A 19,934-nucleotide genomic window follows, 5' to 3' on the forward strand; every position below is an offset into this window, starting at 1 on the left:
CACACTCACTCTCAAATATTACATTCCAGCACTCAACAACTTACTCACTCTCAGCATTGCATTCCAGAACCGAACAGCTCACTTACTCTCAGCATTGTATTCCAGAACCTAACACTCACTCACTCTCAGCATTGCGTTCCAGAACCTAACACTCACTCACTCTCAGCATTGCGTTCCAGAACCTAACAACTCACTCACTCTCAGCATTGCATTCCAGAACCTAACAACTCACGCACTCTCAGCATTGCATTCTAGAACCGAACAACTCACTCACTCTCAGCATTGCATTCCAGAACCTAACACTCACTCACTCTCAGCATTGCGTTCCAGAACCTAACAACTCACTCACTCTCAGCATTGCATTCCAGAACCCAACAACTCACTCACTCTCCGCATTGCATTCCAGAACCTAACACTCACTCACTCTCAGCATTGCGTTCCTGAACCTAACACTCACTCACTCTCAGCATTGCATTCCAGAACCTAACAACTCACTCACTCTCAGCATTGCATTCCAGAACACAACTCACTCACTCTCAACATTGGATTCCACAACCTAAAACACACTCACTCTCAAATATTACATTCCAGAACCGAACATCTCACTCACTCTCAGCATTGTATTCCAGAACCTAACAACTCACTCACTCTCAGCATTGCATTCCAGAACCCAACAACTCACTCACTCTCAATATTGCGTTCCAGAACCTAACACTCACTCACTCTCAGCATTGCATTCCAGACCCAAACAACTCACTCACTCACAACATTGCTTTCCAGAACCCAACAACTCACACTCTCAGCATTGCAATCCAGAACCTAACAACTCACTCACACTCAGCATTGCATTCCAGATCCCAACAACTCACTCACTCTCAAATATTGCATTCCTGAACCTAGCACTCACTCTCAACATTGCATTACAGAACCCAACAACTCACTCACTCTCAAGTATTGCATTCCTGAACCCAACAACTCACTCACTCTCAAATATTGCATTCCAGAACCTAGCACTCACTCACTCTCAGCATTGCATTCCAGAACCTAACTATTCACTCACTCTCAGCACTGCATTCCAGAACGAAACAACTCACTCACTCTCAGCATTGCATTCCAGAACCCAACAACTCACTCACTCTCTGCATTGCATTCCAGAACCCAACAACTCACTCACTCTCAGCATTGCATTCCAGAACCCAACAACTCACTCACTCTCAAATATCACATTCCAGAACCTAGCAACTCACTCACTCTCAGCATTGCTTTCCAGAACCTAACAACTCACTCACTCTCAGCATTGCATACCAGAACCCAACAACTCACTCACTCTCAGCATTGCATTCCAGAACCCAACAACTCACTCACTCTCAGCATTGCATTCCAGAATCTAACAACTCACTCACTCTCAACATTGCATTCCAGAACCCAACAATTCACACACTCTCAGCATTGCATTCCAGAACCCAATAACTCACTCACTCTCAACATTACATTCCAGAACCTAACAACTCACTCACTCTCAGCATTGCATTCCAGAACCTAACAACTCACTCACGCTCAGCATTGCATTCCAGAACCTAACAACTCACTCACTCTCAGCATTTCATTCCAGAACCTAACAACTCACTCACGCTCAGCATTGCATTCCAGAACCTAACAACTCACACACTCTCAAATATTACTTTCCAGAACCCAACAACTTACTCACTCTCAGCATTGCATTCCAGAACCGAACAGCTCACTTACTCTCAGCATTGCATTCCAGAACGTAACACTCACTCACTCTCAGCATTGCGTTCCAGAACCTAACACTCACTCACTCTCAGCATTGCGTTCCAGAACCTAACAACTCACTCACTCTCAGCATTGCATTCCAGAACCTAACAACTCACGCACTCTCAGCATTGCATTCTAAAACCTAACAACTCACTCACTCTCAGCATTGCATTCCAGAACCTAACACTCACTCACTCTCAGCATTGCGTTCCAGAACTTAATAACTCACTCACTCTCAGCATTGCATTCCAGAACCCAACAACTCACTCACTCTCCGCATTGCATTCCAGAACCTAACACTCACTCACTCTCAGCATTGCGTTCCTGAACCTAACACTCACTCACTCTCAGCATTGCGTTCCAGAACCTAACAACTCACTCACTCTCAGCATTGCATTCCAGAACACAACTCACTCACTCTCAACATTGCATTCCACAACCTAAAACACACTCACTCTCAAATATTACATTCCAGAACCGAACATCTCACTCACTCTCAGCATTGTATTCCAGAACCTAACAACTCACTCACTCTCAGCATTGCATTCCAGAACCCAACAACTCACTCACTCTCAATATTGCGTTCCAGAACCTAACACTCACTCACTCTCAGCATTGCATTCCAGACCCAAACAAGTCACTCACTCACAACATTGCATTCCAGAACCCAACAACTCACACTCTCAGCATTGCAATCCAGAACCTAACAACTCACTCACACTCAGCATTGCATTCCAGATCCCAACAACTCACTCACTCTCAAATATTGCATTCCTGAACCTAGCACTCACTCTCAACATTGCATTACAGAACCCAACAACTCACTCACTCTCAAGTATTGCATTCCTGAACCCAACAACTCACTCACTCTCAAATATTGCATTCCAGAACCTAGCACTCACTCACTCTCAGCATTGCATTCCATAACCTAACTATTCACTCACTCTCAGCACTGCATTCCAGAACGAAACAACTCACTCACTCTCAGCATTGCATTCCAGAACCCAACAACTCACTTACTCTCTGCATTGCATTCCAGAACCCAACAACTCACTCACTCTCAGCATTGCATTCCAGAACCCAACAACTCACTCACGCTCAGCATTGCATTCCAGAACCTAACAACTCACACACTCTCAAATATTACTTTCCAGAACCCAACAACTCACTCACTCTCAGCATTGTATTCCAGAACCTAACAACTCACTCACTCTCAGCATTGCATTCCAGAACCTAACAACTCACGCACTCTCAGCATTGCATTCTAGAACCTAACAACTCACTCACTCTCAGCATTGCATTCCAGAACCCAACAACTCACTCACTCTCAACATTGCATTCCACAACCTAACACACACTCACTCTCAAATATTACATTCCAGCACTCAACAACTTACTCACTCTCAGCATTGCATTCCAGAACCGAACAGCTCACTTACTCTCAGCATTGTATTCCAGAACCTAACACTCACTCACTCTCAGCATTGCGTTCCAGAACCTAACACTCACTCACTCTCAGCATTGCGTTCCAGAACCTAACAACTCACTCACTCTCAGCATTGCATTCCAGAACCTAACAACTCACGCACTCTCAGCATTGCATTCTAGAACCTAACAACTCACTCACTCTCAGCATTGCATTCCAGAACCTAACACTCACTCACTCTCAGCATTGCATTCCAGAACCTAACAACTCACTCACGCTCAGCATTGCATTCCAGAAACTAACAACTCACTCACTCTCAAATATTACATTCCAGAACCCAACAACTCACTCACTCTCAGCATTGTATTCCAGAACCTAACAACTCACTCACTCTCAGCATTGCATTCCAGAACCTAACTATTCACTCACTCTCTGCATTGCATTCCAGAACCCAACAACTCACTCACTCTCAGCATTGCATTCCAGAACCCAACAACTCACTCACTCTCAAATATCACATTCCAGAACCTAGCAACTCACTCACTCTCAGCATTGCATTCCAGAACCTAACAACTCACTCACGCTCAGCATTGCATTCCAGAACCTAACAACTCACACACTCTCAGCATTGCATTCCAGAACCCAATAACTCACTCACTCTCAACATTGCATTCCAGAACCTAACAACTCACTCACTCTCAGCATTGCATTCCAGAACCTAACAACTCACTCACGCTCAGCATTGCATTCCAGAACCTAACAACTCACACACTCTCAAATATTACTTTCCAGAACCCAACAACTCACTCACTCTCAGCATTGTATTCCAGAACCTAACAACTCACTCACTCTCAGCATTGCATTCCAGAACCTAACAACTCACGCACTCTCAGCATTGCATTCTAGAACCTAACAACTCACTCACTCTCAGCATTGCATTCCAGAACCCAACAACTCACTCACTCTCAACATTGCATTCCACAACCTAACACACACTCACTCTCAAATATTACATTCCAGCACTCAACAACTTACTCACTCTCAGCATTGCATTCCAGAACCTAACAACTCACTCACTCTCAGCATTGCATTCCAGAACCTAACTATTCACTCACTCTCTGCATTGCATTCCAGAACCCAACAACTCACTCACTCTCAGCATTGCATTCCAGAACCCAACAACTCACTCACTCTCAAATATCACATTCCAGAACCTAGCAACTCACTCACTCTCAGCATTGCATTCCAGAACCTAACAACTCACTCACGCTCAGCATTGCATTCCAGAACCTAACAACTCACACATTCTCAGCATTGCATTCCAGAACCCAATAACTCACTCACTCTCAACATTGCATTCCAGAACCTAACAACTCACTCACTCTCAGCATTGCATTCCAGAACCTAACAACTCACTCACGCTCAGCATTGCATTCCAGAACCTAACAACTCACACACTCTCAAATATTACTTTCCAGAACCCAACAACTCACTCACTCTCAGCATTGTATTCCAGAACCTAACAACTCACTCACTCTCAGCATTGCATTCCAGAACCTAACAACTCACGCACTCTCAGCATTGCATTCTAGAACCTAACAACTCACTCACTCTCAGCATTGCATTCCAGAACCCAACAACTCACTCACTCTCAACATTGCATTCCACAACCTAACACACACTCACTCTCAAATATTACATTCCAACACTCAACAACTTACTCACTCTCAGCATTGCATTCCAGAACCGAACAGCTCACTTACTCTCAGCATTGCATTCCAGAACCTAACACTCACTCACTCTCAGCATTGCGTTCCAGAACCTAACACTCACTCACTCTCAGCATTGCGTTCCAGAACCTAACAACTCACTCACTCTCAGCATTGCATTCCAGAACCTAACAACTCACGCACTCTCAGCATTGCATTCTAGAACCTAACAACTCACTCACTTTCAGCATTGCATTCCAGAACCTAACACTCACTCACTCTCAGCATTGCGTTCCAGAACCTAACAACTCACTCACTCTCAGCATTGCATTCCAGAACCCAACAACTCACTCACTCTCCGCATTGCATTCCAGAACCTAACACTCACTCACTCTCAGCATTGCGTTCCTGAACCTAACACTCACTCACTCTCAGCATTGCGTTCCAGAACCTAACAACTCACTCACTCTCAGCATTGCATTCCAGAACACAACTCACTCACTCTCAACATTGCATTCCACAACCTAAAACACACTCACTCTCAAATATTACATTCCAGAACCGAACATCTCACTCACTCTCAGCATTGTATTCCAGAACCTAACAACTCACTCACTCTCAGCATTGCATTCCAGAACCCAACAACTCACTCACTCTCAGCATTGTATTCCAGAACCTAACAACTCACTCACTCTCAGCATTGCATTCCAGAACCCAACAACTCACTCACTCTCAATATTGCGTTCCAGAACCTAACACTCACTCACTCTCAGCATTGCATTCCAGACCCAAACAACTCACTCACTCACAACATTGCATTCCAGAACCCAACAACTCACACTCTCAGCATTACAATCCAGAACCTAACAACTCACTCACACTCAGCATTGCATTCCAGATCCCAACATCTCACTCACTCTCAAATATTGCATTCCTGAACCTAGCACTCACTCTCAACATTGCATTACAGAACCCAACAACTCACTCACTCTCAAGTATTGCATTCCTGAACCCAACAACTCACTCACTCTCAAATATTGCATTCCAGAACCTAGCACTCACTCACTCTCAGCATTGCATTCCAGAACCTAACTATTCACTCACTCTCAGCACTGCATTCCAGAACGAAACAACTCACTCACTCTCAGCATTGCATTCCAGAACCCAACAACTCACTCACTCTCTGCATTGCATTCCAGAACCCAACAACTCACTCACTCTCAGCATTGCATTCCAGAACCCAACAACTCACTCACTCTCAAATATCACATTCCAGAACCTAGCAACTCACTCACTCTCAGCATTGCTTTCCAGAACCTAACAACTCACTCACTCTCAGCATTGCATACCAGAACCCAACAACTCACTCACTCTCAGCATTGCATTCCAGAACCCAACAACTCACTCACTCTCAGCATTGCATTCCAGAATCTAACAACTCACTCACTCTCAACATTGCATTCCAGAACCCAACAATTCACACGCTCTCAGCATTGCATTCCAGAACCCAATAACTCACTCACTCTCAGCATTGTATTCCAGAACCTAACAACTCACTCACTCTCAGCATTGCATTCCAGAACCTAACTATTCACTCACTCTCTGCATTGCATTCCAGAACCCAACAACTCACTCACTCTCAGCATTGCATTCCAGAACCCAACAACTCACTCACTCTCAAATATCACATTCCAGAACCTAGCAACTCACTCACTCTCAGCATTGCATTCCAGAACCTAACAACTCACTCACGCTCAGCATTGCATTCCAGAACCTAACAACTCACACACTCTCAGCATTGCATTCCAGAACCCAATAACTCACTCACTCTCAGCATTGCATTCCAGAACCCAACAACTCACTTACTCTCTGCATTGCATTCCAGAACCCAACAACTCACTCACTCTCAGCATTGCATTCCAGAACCCAACAACTCACTCACGCTCAGCATTGCATTCCAGAACCTAACAACTCACACACTCTCAAATATTACTTTCCAGAACCCAACAACTCACTCACTCTCAGCATTGTATTCCAGAACCTAACAACTCACTCACTCTCAGCATTGCATTCCAGAACCTAACAACTCACTCACTCTCAGCATTGCATTCCAGAACCCAACAACTCACTCACTCTCAACATTGCATTCCACAACCTAACACACACTCACTCTCAAATATTACATTCCAGCACTCAACAACTTACTCACTCTCAGCATTGCATTCCAGAACCGAACAGCTCACTTACTCTCAGCATTGTATTCCAGAACCTAACACTCACTCACTCTCAGCATTGCGTTCCAGAACCTAACACTCACTCACTCTCAGCATTGCATTCCAGAACCTAACAACTCACTCACTCTCAGCATTGCATTCCAGAACCCAACAACTCACTCACTCTCAACATTGCATTCCACAACCTAACACACACTCACTCTCAAATATTACATTCCAGCACTCAACAACTTACTCACTCTCAGCATTGCATTCCAGAACCGAACAGCTCACTTACTCTCAGCATTGTATTCCAGAACCTAACACTCACTCACTCTCAGCATTGCGTTCCAGAACCTAACACTCACTCACTCTCAGCATTGCGTTCCAGAACCTAACAACTCACTCACTCTCAGCATTGCATTCCAGAACCTAACAACTCACGCACTCTCAGCATTGCATTTTAGAACCTAACAACTCACTCACTCTCAGCATTGCATTCCAGAACCTAACACTCACTCACTCTCAGCATTGCATTCCAGAACCTAACAACTCACTCACGCTCAGCATTGCATTCCAGAAACTAACAACTCACTCACTCTCAAATATTACATTCCAGAACCCAACAACTCACTCACTCTCAGCATTGTATTCCAGAACCTAACAACTCACTCACTCTCAGCATTGCATTCCAGAACCTAACTATTCACTCACTCTCTGCATTGCATTCCAGAACCCAACAACTCACTCACTCTCAGCATTGCATTCCAGAACCCAACAACTCACTCACTCTCAAATATCACATTCCAGAACCTAGCAACTCACTCACTCTCAGCATTGCATTCCAGAACCTAACAACTCACTCACGCTCAGCATTGCATTCCAGAACCTAACAACTCACACACTCTCAGCATTGCATTCCAGAACCCAATAACTCACTCACTCTCAACATTGCATTCCAGAACCTAACAACTCACTCACTCTCAGCATTGCATTCCAGAACCTAACAACTCACTCACGCTCAGCATTGCATTCCAGAACCTAACAACTCACACACTCTCAAATATTACTTTCCAGAACCCAACAACTCACTCACTCTCAGCATTGTATTCCAGAACCTAACAACTCACTCACTCTCAGCATTGCATTCCAGAACCTAACAACTCACGCACTCTCAGCATTGCATTCTAGAACCTAACAACTCACTCACTCTCAGCATTGCATTCCAGAACCCAACAACTCACTCACTCTCAACATTGCATTCCACAACCTAACACACACTCACTCTCAAATATTACATTCCAGCACTCAACAACTTACTCACTCTCAGCATTGCATTCCAGAACCTAACAACTCACTCACTCTCAGCATTGCATTCCAGAACCTAACTATTCACTCACTCTCTGCATTGCATTCCAGAACCCAACAACTCACTCACTCTCAGCATTGCATTCCAGAACCCAACAACTCACTCACTCTCAAATATCACATTCCAGAACCTAGCAACTCACTCACTCTCAGCATTGCATTCCAGAACCTAACAACTCACTCACGCTCAGCATTGCATTCCAGAACCTAACAACTCACACATTCTCAGCATTGCATTCCAGAACCCAATAACTCACTCACTCTCAACATTGCATTCCAGAACCTAACAACTCACTCACTCTCAGCATTGCATTCCAGAACCTAACAACTCACTCACGCTCAGCATTGCATTCCAGAACCTAACAACTCACACACTCTCAAATATTACTTTCCAGAACCCAACAACTCACTCACTCTCAGCATTGTATTCCAGAACCTAACAACTCACTCACTCTCAGCATTGCATTCCAGAACCTAACAACTCACGCACTCTCAGCATTGCATTCTAGAACCTAACAACTCACTCACTCTCAGCATTGCATTCCAGAACCCAACAACTCACTCACTCTCAACATTGCATTCCACAACCTAACACACACTCACTCTCAAATATTACATTCCAACACTCAACAACTTACTCACTCTCAGCATTGCATTCCAGAACCGAACAGCTCACTTACTCTCAGCATTGCATTCCAGAACCTAACACTCACTCACTCTCAGCATTGCGTTCCAGAACCTAACACTCACTCACTCTCAGCATTGCGTTCCAGAACCTAACAACTCACTCACTCTCAGCATTGCATTCCAGAACCTAACAACTCACGCACTCTCAGCATTGCATTCTAGAACCTAACAACTCACTCACTTTCAGCATTGCATTCCAGAACCTAACACTCACTCACTCTCAGCATTGCGTTCCAGAACCTAACAACTCACTCACTCTCAGCATTGCATTCCAGAACCCAACAACTCACTCACTCTCCGCATTGCATTCCAGAACCTAACACTCACTCACTCTCAGCATTGCGTTCCTGAACCTAACACTCACTCACTCTCAGCATTGCGTTCCAGAACCTAACAACTCACTCACTCTCAGCATTGCATTCCAGAACACAACTCACTCACTCTCAACATTGCATTCCACAACCTAAAACACACTCACTCTCAAATATTACATTCCAGAACCGAACATCTCACTCACTCTCAGCATTGTATTCCAGAACCTAACAACTCACTCACTCTCAGCATTGCATTCCAGAACCCAACAACTCACTCACTCTCAGCATTGTATTCCAGAACCTAACAACTCACTCACTCTCAGCATTGCATTCCAGAACCCAACAACTCACTCACTCTCAATATTGCGTTCCAGAACCTAACACTCACTCACTCTCAGCATTGCATTCCAGACCCAAACAACTCACTCACTCACAACATTGCATTCCAGAACCCAACAACTCACACTCTCAGCATTACAATCCAGAACCTAACAACTCACTCACACTCAGCATTGCATTCCAGATCCCAACATCTCACTCACTCTCAAATATTGCATTCCTGAACCTAGCACTCACTCTCAACATTGCATTACAGAACCCAACAACTCACTCACTCTCAAGTATTGCATTCCTGAACCCAACAACTCACTCACTCTCAGCATTGCGTTCCAGAACCTAACAACTCACTCACTCTCAGCATTGCATTCCAGAACCTAACAACTCACGCACTCTCAGCATTGCATTCTAGAACCTAACAACTCACTCACTCTCAGCATTGCATTCCAGAACCTAACACTCACTCACTCTCAGCATTGCATTCCAGAACCTAACAACTCACTCACGCTCAGCATTGCATTCCAGAAACTAACAACTCACTCACTCTCAAATATTACATTCCAGAACCCAACAACTCACTCACTCTCAGCATTGTATTCCAGAACCTAACAACTCACTCACTCTCAGCATTGCATTCCAGAACCTAACTATTCACTCACTCTCTGCATTGCATTCCAGAACCCAACAACTCACTCACTCTCAGCATTGCATTCCAGAACCCAACAACTCACTCACTCTCAAATATCACATTCCAGAACCTAGCAACTCACTCACTCTCAGCATTGCATTCCAGAACCTAACAACTCACTCACGCTCAGCATTGCATTCCAGAACCTAACAACTCACACACTCTCAGCATTGCATTCCAGAACCCAATAACTCACTCACTCTCAACATTGCATTCCAGAACCTAACAACTCACTCACTCTCAGCATTGCATTCCAGAACCTAACAACTCACTCACGCTCAGCATTGCATTCCAGAACCTAACAACTCACACACTCTCAAATATTACTTTCCAGAACCCAACAACTCACTCACTCTCAGCATTGTATTCCAGAACCTAACAACTCACTCACTCTCAGCATTGCATTCCAGAACCTAACAACTCACGCACTCTCAGCATTGCATTCTAGAACCTAACAACTCACTCACTCTCAGCATTGCATTCCAGAACCCAACAACTCACTCACTCTCAACATTGCATTCCACAACCTAACACACACTCACTCTCAAATATTACATTCCAGCACTCAACAACTTACTCACTCTCAGCATTGCATTCCAGAACCTAACAACTCACTCACTCTCAGCATTGCATTCCAGAACCTAACTATTCACTCACTCTCTGCATTGCATTCCAGAACCCAACAACTCACTCACTCTCAGCATTGCATTCCAGAACCCAACAACTCACTCACTCTCAAATATCACATTCCAGAACCTAGCAACTCACTCACTCTCAGCATTGCATTCCAGAACGTAACAACTCACTCACGCTCAGCATTGCATTCCAGAACCTAACAACTCACACATTCTCAGCATTGCATTCCAGAACCCAATAACTCACTCACTCTCAACATTGCATTCCAGAACCTAACAACTCACTCACTCTCAGCATTGCATTCCAGAACCTAACAACTCACTCACGCTCAGCATTGCATTCCAGAACCTAACAACTCACACACTCTCAAATATTACTTTCCAGAACCCAACAACTCACTCACTCTCAGCATTGTATTCCAGAACCTAACAACTCACTCACTCTCAGCATTGCATTCCAGAACCTAACAACTCACGCACTCTCAGCATTGCATTCTAGAACCTAACAACTCACTCACTCTCAGCATTGCATTCCAGAACCCAACAACTCACTCACTCTCAACATTGCATTCCACAACCTCACACACACTCACTCTCAAATATTACATTCCAACACTCAACAACTTACTCACTCTCAGCATTGCATTCCAGAACCGAACAGCTCACTTACTCTCAGCATTGCATTCCAGAACCTAACACTCACTCACTCTCAGCATTGCGTTCCAGAACCTAACACTCACTCACTCTCAGCATTGCGTTCCAGAACCTAACAACTCACTCACTCTCAGCATTGCATTCCAGAACCTAACAACTCACGCACTCTCAGCATTGCATTCTAGAACCTAACAACTCACTCACTTTCAGCATTGCATTCCAGAACCTAACACTCACTCACTCTCAGCATTGCGTTCCAGAACCTAACAACTCACTCACTCTCAGCATTGCATTCCAGAACCCAACAACTCACTCACTCTCCGCATTGCATTCCAGAACCTAACACTCACTCACTCTCAGCATTGCGTTCCTGAACCTAACACTCACTCACTCTCAGCATTGCGTTCCAGAACCTAACAACTCACTCACTCTCAGCATTGCATTCCAGAACACAACTCACTCACTCTCAACATTGCATTCCACAACCTAAAACACACTCACTCTCAAATATTACATTCCAGAACCGAACATCTCACTCACTCTCAGCATTGTATTCCAGAACCTAACAACTCACTCACTCTCAGCATTGCATTCCAGAACCCAACAACTCACTCACTCTCAGCATTGTATTCCAGAACCTAACAACTCACTCACTCTCAGCATTGCATTCCAGAACCCAACAACTCACTCACTCTCAATATTGCGTTCCAGAACCTAACACTCACTCACTCTCAGCATTGCATTCCAGACCCAAACAACTCACTCACTCACAACATTGCATTCCAGAACCCAACAACTCACACTCTCAGCATTACAATCCAGAACCTAACAACTCACTCACACTCAGCATTGCATTCCAGATCCCAACATCTCACTCACTCTCAAATATTGCATTCCTGAACCTAGCACTCACTCTCAACATTGCATTACAGAACCCAACAACTCACTCACTCTCAAGTATTGCATTCCTGAACCCAACAACTCACTCACTCTCAAATATTGCATTCCAGAACCTAGCACTCACTCACTCTCAGCATTGCATTCCAGAACCTAACTATTCACTCACTCTCAGCACTGCATTCCAGAACGAAACAACTCACTCACTCTCAGCATTGCATTCCAGAACCCAACAACTCACTCACTCTCTGCATTGCATTCCAGAACCCAACAACTCACTCACTCTCAGCATTGCATTCCAGAACCCAACAACTCACTCACTCTCAAATATCACATTCCAGAACCTAGCAACTCACTCACTCTCAGCATTGCTTTCCAGAACCTAACAACTCACTCACTGTCAGCATTGCATACCAGAACCCAACAACTCACTCACTCTCAGCATTGCATTCCAGAACCCAACAACTCACTCACTCTCAGCATTGCATTCCAGAATCTAACAACTCACTCACTCTCAACATTGCATTCCAGAACCCAACAATTCACACGCTCTCAGCATTGCATTCCAGAACCCAATAACTCACTCACTCTCAGCATTGTATTCCAGAACCTAACAACTCACTCACTCTCAGCATTGCATTCCAGAACCTAACTATTCACTCACTCTCTGCATTGCATTCCAGAACCCAACAACTCACTCACTCTCAGCATTGCATTCCAGAACCCAACAACTCACTCACTCTCAAATATCACATTCCAGAACCTAGCAACTCACTCACTCTCAGCATTGCATTCCAGAACCTAACAACTCACTCACTCTCAAATATCACATTCCAGAACCTAACAACTCACACACTCTCAGCATTGCATTCCAGAACCCAATAACTCACTCACTCTCAACATTGCATTCCAGAACCTAACAACTCACTCACTCTCAGCATTGCATTCCAGAACCTAACAACTCACTCACGCTCAGCATTGCATTCCAGAACCTAACAACTCACACACTCTCAAATATTACTTTCCAGAACCCAACAACTCACTCACTCTCAGCATTGTATTCCAGAACCTAACAACTCACTCACTCTCAGCATTGCATTCCAGAACCTAACAACTCACGCACTCTCAGCATTGCATTCTAGAACCTAACAACTCACTCACTCTCAGCATTGCATTCCAGAACCCAACAACTCACTCACTCTCAACATTGCATTCCACAACCTAACACACACTCACTCTCAAATATTACATTCCAGCACTCAACAACTTACTCACTCTCAGCATTGCATTCCAGAACCGAACAGCTCACTTACTCTCAGCATTGCATTCCAGAACCTAACACTCACTCACTCTCAGCATTGCGTTCCAGAACCTAACACTCACTCACTCTCAGCATTGCGTTCCAGAACCTAACAACTCACTCACTCTCAGCATTGCATTCCAGAACCTAACAACTCACGCACTCTCAGCATTGCATTCTAGAACCTAACAACTCACTCACTCTCAGCATTGCATTCCAGAACCTAACACTCACTCACTCTCAGCATTGCGTTCCAGAACCTAACAACTCACTCACTCTCAGCATTGCATTCCAGAACCCAACAACTCACTCACTCTCCGCATTGCATTCCAGAACCTAACACTCACTCACTCTCAGCATTGCATTCCTGAACCTAACACTCACTCACTCTCAGCATTGCGTTCCAGAACCTAACAACTCACTCACTCTCAGCATTGCATTCCAGAACACAACTCACTCACTCTCAACATTGCATTCCACAACCTAAAACACACTCACTCTCAAATATTACATTCCAGAACCGAACATCTCACTCACTCTCAGCATTGTATTCCAGAACCTAACAACTCACTCACTCTCAGCATTGCATTCCAGAACCCAACAACTCACTCACTCTCAGCATTGTATTCCAGAACCTAACAACTCACTTACTCTCAGCATTGCATTCCAGAACCCAACAACTCACTCACTCTCAATATTGCGTTCCAGAACCTAACAACTCACGCACTCTCAGCATTGCATTCTAGAACCTAACAACTCACTCACTCTCAGCATTGTATTCCAGAACCTAACAACTCACTCACTCTCAGCATTGCATTCCAGAACCCAACAACTCACTCACTCTCAACATTGCATTCCACAACCTAAAACACACTCACTCTCAAATATTACATTCCAGAACCGAACATCTCACTCACTCTCAGCATTGTATTCCAGAACCTAACAACTCACTCACTCTCAGCATTGCATTCCAGAACCCAACAACTCACTCACTCTCAGCATTGTATTCCAGAACCTAACAACTCACTCACTCTCAGCATTGCATTCCAGAACCTAACAACTCACTCACTCTCAGCATTGCATTCCAGAACCTAACAACTCACGCACTCTCAGCATTGCATTCTAGAACCTAACAACTCACTCACTCTCAGCATTGCATTCCAGAACCTAACACTCACTCACTCTCAGCATTGCATTCCAGAACCTAACAACTCACTCACGCTCAGCATTGCATTCCAGAAACTAACAACTCACTCACTCTCAAATATTACATTCCAGAACCCAAGAACTCACTCACTCTCAGCATTGTATTCCAGAACCTAACAACTCACTCACTCTCAGCATTGCATTCCAGAACCTAACTATTCACTCACTCTCTGCATTGCATTCCAGAACCCAACAACTCACTCACTCTCAGCATTGCATTCCAGAACCCAACAACTCACTCACTCTCAAATATCACATTCCAGAACCTAGCAACTCACTCACTCTCAGCATTGCATTCCAGAACCTAACAACTCACTCACGCTCAGCATTGCATTCCAGAACCTAACAACTCACACACTCTCAGCATTGCATTCCAGAACCCAATAACTCACTCACTCTCAACATTGCATTCCAGAACCTAACAACTCACTCACTCTCAGCATTGCATTCCAGAACCTAACAACTCACTCACGCTCAGCATTGCATTCCAGAACCTAACAACTCACACACTCTCAAATATTACTTTCCAGAACCCAACAACTCACTCACTCTCAGCATTGTATTCCAGAACCTAACAACTCACTCACTCTCAGCATTGCATTCCAGAACCTAACAACTCACGCACTCTCAGCATTGCATTCTAGAACCTAACAACTCACTCACTCTCAGCATTGCATTCCAGAACCCAACAACTCACTCACTCTCAACATTGCATTCCACAACATAACACACACTCACTCTCAAATATTACATTCCAGCACTCAACAACTTACTCACTCTCAGCATTGCATTCCAGAACCGAACAGCTCACTTACTCTCAGCATTGCATTCCAGAACCTAACACTCACTCACTCTCAGCATTGCGTTCCAGAACCTAACACTCACTCACTCTCAGCATTGCGTTCCAGAACCTAACAACTCACTCACTCTCAGCATTGCATTCCAGAACCTAACAACTCACGCACTCTCAGCATTGCATTCTAGAACCTAACAACTCACTCACTCTCAGCATTGCATTCCAGAACCTAACACTCACTCACTCTCAGCATTGCGTTCCAGGACCTAACAACTCACTCACTCTCAGCATTGCATTCCAGAACCCAACAACTCACTCACTCTCCGCATTGCATTCCAGAACCTAACACTCACTCACTCTCAGCATTGCGTTCCTGAACCTAACACTCACTCACTCTCAGCATTGCGTTCCAGAACCTAACAACTCACTCACTCTCAGCATTGCATTCCAGAACACAACTCACTCACTCTCAACATTGCATTCCACAACCTAAAACACACTCACTCTCAAATATTACATTCCAGAACCGAACATCTCACTCACTCTCAGCATTGTATTCCAGAACCTAACAACTCACTCACTCTCAGCATTGCATTCCAGAACCCAACAACTCACTCACTCTCAATATTGCGTTCCAGAACCTAACACTCACTCACTCACAACATTGCATTCCAGAACCCAACAACTCACACTCTCAGCATTGCAATCCAGAACCTAACAACTCACTCACACTCAGCATTGCATTCCAGATCCCAACAACTCACTCACTCTCAAATATTGCATTCCTGAACCTAGCACTCACTCTCAACATTGCATTACAGAACCCAACAACTCACTCACTCTCAAGTATTGCATTCCTGAACCCAACAACTCACTCACTCTCAAATATTGCATTCCAGAACCTAGCACTCACTCACTCTCAGCATTGCATTCCAGAACCTAACTATTCACTCACTCTCAGCACTGCATTCCAGAACGAAACAACTCACTCACTCTCTGCATTGCATTCCAGAACCCAACAACTCAGTCACTCTCAGCATTGCATTCCAGAACCCAACAACTCACTCACTCTCAAATATCACATTCCAGAACCTAGCAACTCACTCACTCTCAGCATTGCTTTCCAGAACCTAACAACTCACTCACTCTCAGCATTGCATACCAGAACCCAACAACTCACTCACTCTCAGCATTGCATTCCAGAACCCAACAACTCACTCACTCTCAGCATTGCATTCCAGAATCTAACAACTCACTCACTCTCAACATTGCATTCCAGAACCCAACAATTCACACACTCTCAGCATTGCATTCCAGAACTCAATAACTCACTCACTCTCAACATTACATTCCAGAACCTAACAACTCACTCACTCTCAGCATTGCATTCCAGAACCTAACAACTCACTCACGCTCAGCATTGCATTCCAGAACCTAACAACTCACTCACTCTCAGCATTGCATTCCAGAACCTAACAACTCACTCACGCTCAGCATTGCATTCCAGAACCTAACAACTCACACACTCTCAAATATTACTTTCCAGAACCCAACAACTTACTCACTCTCAGCATTGCATTCCAGAACCGAACAGCTCACTTACTCTCAGCATTGCATTCCAGAACCTAACACTCACTCACTCTCAGCATTGCGTTCCAGAACCTAACACTCACTCACTCTCAGCATTGCGTTCCAGAACCTAACAACTCACTCACTCTCAGCATTGCATTCCAGAACCTAACAACTCACGCACTCTCAGCATTGCATTCTAGAACCTAACAACTCACTCACTCTCAGCATTGCATTCCAGAACCTAACACTCACTCACTCTCAGCATTGCGTTCCAGAACCTAACAACTCACTCACTCTCAGCATTGCATTCCAGAACCCAACAACTCACTCACTCTCCGCATTGCATTCCAGAACCTAACACTCACTCACTCTCAGCATTGCGTTCCTGAACCTAACACTCACTCACTCTCAGCATTGCGTTCCAGAACCTAACAACTCACTCACTCTCAGCATTGCATTCCAGAACACAACTCACTCACTCTCAACATTGCATTCCACAACCTAAAACACACTCACTCTCAAATATTACATTCCAGAACCGAACATCTCACTCACTCTCAGCATTGTATTCCAGAACCTAACAACTCACTCACTCTCAGCATTGCATTCCAGAACCCAACAACTCACTCACTCTCAATATTGCGTTCCAGAACCTAACACTCACTCACTCTCAGCATTGCATTCCAGACCCAAACAACTCACTCACTCACAACATTGCATTCCAGAACCCAACAACTCACACTCTCAGCATTGCAATCCAGAACCTAACAACTCACTCACACTCAGCATTGCATTCCAGATCCCAACAACTCACTCACTCTCAAATATTGCATTCCTGAACCTAGCACTCACTCTCAACATTGCATTACAGAACCCAACAACTCACTCACTCTCAAGTATTGCATTCCTGAACCCAACAACTCACTCACTCTCAAATATTGCATTCCAGAACCTAGCACTCACTCACTCTCAGCATTGCATTCCAGAACCTAACTATTCACTCACTCTCAGCACTGCATTCCAGAACGAAACAACTCACTCACTCTCAGCATTGCATTCCAGAACCCAACAACTCACTCACTCTCTGCATTGCATTCCAGAACCCAACAACTCACTCACTCTCAGCATTGCATTCCAGAACCCAACAACTCACTCACTCTCAAATATCACATTCCAGAACCTAGCAACTCACTCACTCTCAGCATTGCTTTCCAGAACCTAACAACTCACTCACTCTCAGCATTGCATACCAGAACCCAACAACTCACTCACTCTCAGCATTGCATTCCAGAACCCAACAACTCACTCACTCTCAGCATTGCATTCCAGAATCTAACAACTCACTCACTCTCAACATTGCATTCCAGAACCCAACAATTCACACACTCTCAGCATTGCATTCCAGAACCCAATAACTCACTCACTCTCAACATTACATTCCAGAACCTAACAACTCACTCACTCTCAGCATTGCATTCCAGAACCTAACAACTCACTCACGCTCAGCATTGCATTCCAGAACCTAACAACTCACTCACTCTCAAATATTACATTCCAGAACCCAACAACTCACTCACTGTCAGCATTGTATTCCAGAACCTAACAACTCACGCACTCTCAGCATTGCATTCTAGAACCTAACAACTCACTCACTCTCAGCATTGCATTCCAGAACCCAACAACTCACTCACTCTCAACATTGCATTCCACAACCTAACACACACTCACTCTCAAATATTACATTCCAGCACTCAACAACTTACTCACTCTCAGCATTGCATTCCAGAACCGAACAGCTCACTTACTCTCAGCATTGCATTCCAGAACCTAACACTCACTCACTCTCAGCATTGCGTTCCAGAACCTAACACTCACTCACTCTCAGCATTGCGTTCCAGAACCTAACAACTCACTCACTCTCAGCATTGCATTCCAGAACCTAACAACTCACGCACTCTCAGCATTGCATTCTAGAACCTAACAACTCACTCACTCTCAGCATTGCATTCCAGAACCTAACACTCACTCACTCTCAGCATTGCATTCCAGAACCTAACAACTCACTCACGCTCAGCATTGCATTCCAGAAACTAACAACTCACTCACTCTCAAATATTACATTCCAGAACCCAACAACTCACTCACTCTCAGCATTGTATTCCAGAACCTAACAACTCACTCACTCTCAGCATTGCATTCCAGAACCTAACTATTCACTCACTCTCTGCATTGCATTCCAGAACCCAACAACTCACTCACTCTCAGCATTGCATTCCAGAACCCAACAACTCACTCACTCTCAAATATCACATTCCAGAACCTAGCAACTCACTCACTCTCAGCATTGCATTCCAGAA

This window comes from Scyliorhinus torazame, chromosome 11 (assembly GCF_047496885.1).
Source record: "Scyliorhinus torazame isolate Kashiwa2021f chromosome 11, sScyTor2.1, whole genome shotgun sequence".
NCBI lineage: Eukaryota > Metazoa > Chordata > Chondrichthyes > Carcharhiniformes > Scyliorhinidae > Scyliorhinus > Scyliorhinus torazame.